A 7,074-nucleotide genomic window follows, 5' to 3' on the forward strand; every position below is an offset into this window, starting at 1 on the left:
CACTGCCTGGGTCACCAGTCGTATGTCCCCCTGCCTGGCAGGCACTGGGACCTCTGGGCAGAGGGAAGTGTCTGTGCTGTGTGGAGGTGCCTGGACTTTTCTCCTGGAGGACAACCTAAGAATCCTCTGACTTGGGAGATATGTGGAATCCCCTCTTCTTTCTTCTCCTACTCCTTCTTTTCAATTTAAAGCAATTTTTTCATGGAAATTTTCAAACATACGTGCAAGTACAGAGAATAGTACAATGAATGCCCACGTAACCAATGATCAATGTATGTCCAGTGTTCTTTTTTTCCTATACCTTCCCCTAATTTTCCCCCATTCCTACTGAAATATTTTGAAGCAAACCCAAGAGTTGTCTTTTGTGAATACCTCATTATACACCTTTAAATGATAAAGTCTCTTTTTAAAAGCATACCCAAAACACAGATACTATCATAATTGCCTTAATTTCATCAAATAGAAAACAGGTCTTCAAATTTTTCCAATTATTTCAGAAGTGTTTTCTTATAGTTGTTCTGCTCGAACTAGGATCTAAAGATCCACATGCTGCACTTGGCTGAAATGGCCCCCCTTCTAGTGCTAAATGGGATTTGGAGACTAAAAAATGAGTCTGAGCCTTGCACTGCTATGGGATTGGTCATTATTCTAGGCTTCTGGGGCTTACAGATGTAAGAAACACAAATAGTGTGCGTGTGTGTATGTATTTTAAGAGAAAATATATCATAAATCTAAAATATTTCCAATTCAGATTTTAAATTACACAATTTTTCCTTGAAGTCTTACACTTACATTTGTATCTTTTCTCATGCTGAAAATCTTGGTTTCTAATAACATCATAACTTATTTACTTTATGTTACTCTGTGCTTGACAGAAAGTTTTGAACAGTAATTATTTCTGATGATATTTTTACTGAAAACAGTGTAAGATCTATTTTTTTAGTTATTTTGTTTTTAGGATATATTCTACTGGGTATACACAATTATTGTGTTTTAAAAGTCCTATGAAATAATTTATCTTTGTGCGCCTCCAACTTGGTACACAATCAGATTCCAGTGTTTCATGTTCCTCTCAATATTCAACTACTGCTATTTTCATTTTTCAGTTACTTCAGGGCTTTTTCCCCATTTCTTCAGTTCATTTTGTTCTGTAATCATGTACAACATTTACATTGTTTCAAAGTCAAATGCACAGAAAAAGTACATCCTGAAAAGTTCTGCTTTGGACCCTGTCCCCTCCATCTATTCCTTCTCCCCTTATAGGTAACTAGTTTTATTACTACTATCATCATTTTATTATTTCATCTGTTAATATTAAAGAATGAATTTCTAAGTGCCAAAGACTACTTTTTAAACGGTAATCACGGAATGCTTTTTTTAATGAACAGCATTGCTATATATTTAAGATCTCTCTTCTGAGGATTTCTGAGTGTTCAGAGTCATTCCCAAGAAGAGAGATTTACGCACTTTTATAAATAACAAAACAAGAAAAAGGATAAGAAATTTTTCCAAAAGCACACAGCAAATTTCACAAAGAAAGATTCTCTCTGGTTACTTTTTAGGCACTAATCTAGCCAACAGAATATAAAGACCAGCCCCATCTGAAATAGTCTGCTTCTCTAAACCTAAAAGCACTTGTGTGTTTTTGCAAGCTCCCTAGGTATTTCTAAGAAACAGCCCTGGTGGATAACCACCAACATAAGCCAGTGACAGCCAATCAGGCTTCTTTTCATGAATCTTGAAGCAATTTGTTGCTGCAGGAACAAGTCTTGTATCCAAGACTCAGGCCTGACTGCAAGAAACATTACCTTGTTTTTCTTTAATGCAACTTAATCTCTACCTTGACCTCTCATCCCATCAAAGTAGAGATCTTGGCCAAAATGAGAATCCCAATTTCACTTCCCCATAAACTTGCATCTAAGTTCCCAGGAGTGTCAAGGTCTGGGAGTGGAGGAAGGAGTGACTCTGGCTGTTCCCTGTCCACTCAGGCTATCACCCCATCTACCTTCATCACTGATCCACACAGAAGATGGCCTAGAAAACTGACCCAGCCACAGGATCGGTCAATTTCAACAATTCCTTGACCAGCTCAGATGCTATGCTCAAAGCACTGAAATCATCCCACTGCCCCCACTTTTGAAGGTCCTGTCTGCCTAGAATTACCATGCAGCCCTTTCTTTTCTGGGGCTCCAAGGGGAAATGGGGCACACATCACTGAGATTCTTCATTCTGCAAACTGACCTGAGGTTCTTGCCACACCCTTCTGCCCTAACTAGGACTTGGCCAGGGAGCGCGGTGAGGTTCCTCTTCCCAGAGAGCCACTAACTTCTATGCACTTGTCTCTTCGGCCTCTGACAGCTGATAGAATCTATCCTTATTTAGACTGAGACTGATGAACTCTTGTTTCTAGTTATCCAACATTCTCTTACCCTTTTTATCTATACTTGGAGTTCATTTTGTTCCCCTAAGGCCAAGGCTTTTGAATGCCAAAGTCCTTGAGGCAGCTCCACTTTCTTTTATTGTTAAATCCTTTTTTAGGGCTATCACACTGCGTAATTCAGGGAGCACCCTGTGAACTTCTGCACAACCTGAACAGCTGTATGCATATCCACAGCTGTGCATGTTTCAAAGTATTGACCACACATTCGAGCAGTCTGAATGGGGAGGAAAAAAAATGCCACGGGGAAATAACATTAGTTAATGTTTCAAAACTACTGTCCTGCCACTTAAGAAAGCTCCAGAAAGAGGCACCCATGAGCCTGGATTGTTACTGGGAAATTTGACCGGAACAGAATATGAAAGGTGTGTGTGACGTCATCCCCCTGTTTTACATACCTCTTCCCCAGTCTTGCCACCTCGGTGTACCAAGGAAAATCTAAGTCTGCCTCATCTGAGCCCCAAACAACCTGGGGTCCAAGAGGTCAAGATGATGAGGCCACAAACAGTCAAAGTCCTTAAAGATCCCTTCCCAAAGAGAGGGAAGCGCAGAGACCCGGCATCCTGGGGTACTTGGGCAAAGTCAGTTCTCACTGGTGAGCTTCCAAACACCAGCACGATTCAAAAACAGCCCCTTAAAAATTATCTGATCTCTTGTCTGCTCTAGTCCCCAAGTTCTAGGATTCACGCAGTTACCATGGCAGCTGCTGCCGGATTCACATGTTCACATTTATAGAAATTGGCTAAAGCATTTGAATCTAATAGGACTAGCACACCAAGCAGAGACTGTCACTCCCACAGACACACAAGGATGCTTTATCCAGAAACCATGGAAGTAACGGCCTTGAAACCAAGCAGGACCCTTCAGGATTCTCTCTGATATACATGCCCTCCACGTCCCCCGTCTCTTTAAGTAGCCAGTTTCTATAAATGTGAAGGCTTCAGGCTCCCCCTGAATCTCAAAAGTCTGAATTAATGATTAGGAAAGTGTGAACATGTTGTAACAAGTATAACTATTGGGCCAGGAAACTGGTAATAATTTAAAACAATAGATCAGCCATATAGCAGTCACAGGACCTTTAGTTCCTCCCTGACAGACACAGATAACAACGTTTGATGCACATTCCTAAGTTGTTTTTACAGAAACCAGACTCTCACCAAATGAAAACTGCTGATCACAAGCACAAGCACAGACCACAGACCAGTTGGGACCAGAAAGTTGATGATGTTGATTCCTCAAACATCACCTTTGCTATCTCACCACCAACCAATCAGAAGAATGTCCATAAGCTGATCAGACACCCTGCAATCCACACCTCTATGCTGCTTTTAAAAACCCTTCCCTGAAAGTTGTTGGAGAGTCAGGTCTTTTGAGCACTAGCTGCTCATTCACCTAGCTTGGCACCCTGCAATAAACACTGTACTTTCTTTCATCACAACCTGGTATCAGTAGACTGGCTTCGCTTCACATCAGGCAAACTGACCCAAACCCAAATTCAGTAACAGCCTGGGAGAAGAACCTGAGACTCCAGGCCCTGGCATCAATTAACCACGTGACTGTAAACAGGCATCCCCACCCAAGAGACATCCCCTGCTGACCCTTAATGGTGCCTATTTTATTAGAAATCCACTCACTCAACAGTACTGAACATTTTCTCTGTGTTGAGCAAGGCACTGAGGATAAATGGTGAGCATTGCTGTGTTCACCAAGGCAGTGTAGCCAGGGAGGCCAATAAGAAAACAGTTATAGCGCAGCGTGAGAAAAGCAAGGAGAACAGAAGCGTGGGGGCAGGGAGGCACCAGACTGGGGGAAGGGGTGCAGGGTACTTTCCAGGCAAGACCTAAGCTGAGTCTTGAAGGCTGGGCAAAAGTTAGCTCTGATGGAGGGAGCAAATGGATAGAACGAAAGAAAGGTGCTCCAGGCAGAGTGAAGAGCATGTGCAAAAACCCAGGGATGGGAGAGAGCATTTGGGGTGCAGTAAGCAGTTCAGTGCAGCCGTATGTAGCATGGAGAAAGAGGGTGAAAGAGAGGAGGAGAAATATAGCTCAAGAAGAAAGCAAGGGAGGAAAGGGAAAGCCCCTTGGTTTTCCATGGGCTTCCACCCACTCAACTCCCCCTTAAAACCAAACAGCAAAGGAAGAGATGAGTTGAGAGGTGGCTCTGCATCTGGGTAAGGAGGGCCAGTGTCCCTGAGAAGAAGGGCACTGACAGGACAGAGCAGGCTAATATGGTCACACCATCCTGATGCTCATCACCCCAGCCAGCCCCAACTCCTGTTCCACCAAGGGCTGCCTGTCACCAAGATATCCCTCCTACCTCCCGTCTCCAGTCTCCTCAGAGCATCACCACTGCTTTGATGCCTGGAGCACATCTTTTCAACTTCTCGTTCATCCCATTCAGCTCTCCTAAGAGATAGTTCAGTTCAGTTCAGTTCAGTTTAGTCGCTCAGTTGTGTACGACTCTTTGCAACCCCATGAATCACAGCACACCAGGCCTCCCTGTCCATCACCAACTCCCAGAGTCTACCCAAACCCATGGCACCCTACTCCAGTACTCTTGCCTGGAGAATCCCATGGACAGAGGAGCCTGGTAGGCTGCAGTCCATGGGGTTGTGAAGAGTCGGACACGACTGAGCGACTTCACTTTCACTTCTCACTTTCATGCATTGGAGAAGGAAATGGCAACCCACTCCAGTATTCTTGCCTGGAGAATCCCAGAGACAGGGGAGCCTCGTGGGCTACCGTCTATGGGGTCGCACAGAGTCGGGCACGACTGAAGCGACTTAGCAGCAGCAGCATGTCCAATGAGTCGGTGATGCCATCCAACCATCTCATCCTCTGTCGTCCCCTTCTCCTCCTGCCCCCAATCCTTCCCAGCATCAGGGTCTTTTCCAATGAGTCAACTCTTCACATGAGGTGGCCAAAGTATTGGAGTTTCAGCTTCAACTTCAGTCCTTCCAATGAACAACCAGGACTGATGTCCTTTAGGATGGACTGGTTGGATCTTCTTGCAGTCCAAGGCACTCTCAAAGAGTTTTCTCCAACACCACAGTTCAAAAGCATCAATTCCTCTGTGCTCAGCTTTCTTCACCGTCCAACTCTCACATCCATACATGACCACTGGAAAAACCATAGCCTTGACTAGACGGACTTTTGTTGGCAAAGTAATGTCTCTGCTTTTAAATATGCTATCTAGGTTGGCCATAACCTTCCTTCCAAGGAGTAAGCGTCTTTTAATTTCATGGCTGCAGTCACCATCAGCAGTGATTTTGGAGCCCCCAAAAATAAAGTCTGACACTGTTTCCACTGTTTCCCCATCTATTTCCCATGAAGTGATGGGACCAGATGCCATGATCTAGTTTTCTGAATGTTGAGCTTTAAGCCAACTTTTTCACTCTCCTCTTTCATTTTCATCAAGAGGCTCTTTAGTTCTTTTTCACTTTCTGCCATAAGGGTGGTGTCTTCTGCATATCTGATGTTATTGATATTTCTCCTGGCAATCTTGATTCCAGCTTGTGTTTCTTCCAGCCCAGCGTTTCTCATGATGTACTCTGCATATAAGTTAAATAAGCAGGGTGACAATATACAGCCTTGACGTACTCCTTTTCCTATTTGGAACCAGTCTGTTGTTCCATGTCCAGTTCTAACTGTTGCTTCCTGACCTGCATACAGGTTTCTCAAGAGACAGGTCAGATGGTCTGGTATTCCCATCTCTTTCAGAATTGTCCAGAGTTTGTTGTGATCCACACAGTCAAAGGCTTTGGCATAGTCAATAAAGCAGAAATAGATGTTTTTCTGGAACTCTCTTGCTTTTTTGATAATCCAGCAGATGTTGGCAATTTGATCTCTGGTTTCTCTGCCTTTTCTAAAACCAGCTTGAACATCTGGAAGTTCATGGTTCACGTATTGCTGAAGCCTGGCTTGGAGAATTTTGAGCATTACTTTACTAGCGTGTGAGATGAGTGCAATTGTGCGGTAGTTTGAACATTCTTTGGCATTGCCTTTCTTTGGGATTGGAATGAAAACTCACCCTTTCCAGTCCTGTAGCCACTGCTGAGTCTTCCATATTTGCTGGCATATTGAGTGCAGCACTTTCACAGCATCATCTTTCAGGACTTGAAATAGCTCAACTGGAATTCCATCCCCTCCACTAGCTTTGTTCGTAGTGATTAAGGAACAATTTAGTGTACATCAATTTGGGCTTGACACTGTACTTAGTACTTGAAAATGCAAAATTCAGTCATCCCCAAAATTATGTTTGAGCACCTTCTATAAGGCAAACAATGTAATTCAGATACTGGGGACATGGCCATGAACAAAGAAACTCCTAGCCCTCCAGGAACTTATATTCTCAGGATGGGGGAAGAAAAGACAAAATAAAATAGACATGTCATATATCATGAAGACATAGTGGTCTAAGAAACATACCCAGTAAAGTGAGAGAGAGTGATGGACAGTGGATGGTCAGAAAGGAGCATGAAAAAAGAGGAACTGAATCACCTCATTAAAACTCCATTTATAAAATAAACAGTTTACACTTTTCTCATCTGAACCAAGACCTGAGAGAACTGAGGCAGTGAGGGGACCAGGCCAGATCAATGGAAGAGAATCAGATCATTATAACTGTGACACGAAAAA

Source organism: Giraffa tippelskirchi, chromosome 7 (genome assembly GCF_054371585.1).
Source record: "Giraffa tippelskirchi isolate mGirTip1 chromosome 7, T2T-mGirTip1v1.2.pri, whole genome shotgun sequence".
NCBI lineage: Eukaryota > Metazoa > Chordata > Mammalia > Artiodactyla > Giraffidae > Giraffa > Giraffa tippelskirchi.